Source organism: Tupaia chinensis, unplaced genomic scaffold (genome assembly GCF_000334495.1).
Source record: "Tupaia chinensis unplaced genomic scaffold, TupChi_1.0 Scaffold143673_1, whole genome shotgun sequence".
NCBI classification, from domain to species: Eukaryota; Metazoa; Chordata; class Mammalia; order Scandentia; family Tupaiidae; genus Tupaia; species Tupaia belangeri.
Window position 1 is genome coordinate 333,853 of NW_006203521.1, and position 912 is coordinate 334,764.

General features: G+C 49.2%; 1 pseudogene; it reads left to right on the forward strand.

Moving 5' to 3' along the window:
• The first annotated feature begins 379 nt into the window (after positions 1–379).
• LOC102477137 (nucleolin-like) overlaps positions 380–912 on the forward strand; it is a 5,912-nt pseudogene continuing 5,379 nt past the window's right edge.

Consider the following 912-nt stretch of genomic DNA (forward strand, 5'->3'; position numbering starts at 1 on the left):
AGAGAGACAGAAAGCAAGAAATCATCCCCCCCCAGGGGGGATGGCCACGCCGCAATCCTTTCTCCTCCATTCTCCTCTCAGGATCTTGGGCACACACACACATGCGCCTGGCGTTGAGTTTAAGCCACCGGGTCCGGGATGTGAACCGCGGTCGACTACATGGGAGTCCATAGTGACATAGACATTACGATAACTGCTGGTCACACCTTAATTAGTTTTTTAAAGTGTTATGAATTCAAGTCTTGAGGTCTAGCTGGCAGCTGACTTCATGCACTCCAGGATCTTCAGTGCCCACGGCCACCATCAACATCGCTTGAGTTCCTCAAGACTCATCTGTACCACCCACCTGCCACACACTCTGCCATCATAAACTGCCATTATGGTGAAGCTCACTAATGCTGGTAAAAATCAAGGTGACCCCCCCCAAATGGCTCCTCCTCCAGAAGAGGTAGAAGAAGACAGTGAGGATGAGGAAATGCCTGAAGATGAAGAAGATGATAGCAGTGGAGAAGAAGTTATCATCCCTCAGAAAAAAAGGCAAGAAGGTTTCCACGACTCCAGCAAAAAAGTTGGTAGTTTCCCCAACAAAAAAGGTTGTAGTTGCCACACTTGCCAAGAAAGAAGTGGTCACCCCAGCAAAAAGGCAGCTGCCATACCGTCTGAGAAGACAATTACACCAGCCAAAGCAGTCACAACACCTAGCAAGAAGGGAGCTGCACCAGGCAAAGCATTGGTAGCAACTCCTGGTAAAAAAGGAGCTGCCACCCCAGCCAAGTAGGCAAAGAATGGCAAAAAGGAAGACAGTGATGAAGAGGAAGAAGATGACAGTGAGGAAGAGGATGAGGGTGAGGATGAAGATGAAGATGAATTTGAGCCAGCAGTGATGAAAGTAGCAGCTGCTGCCCCCGCCAC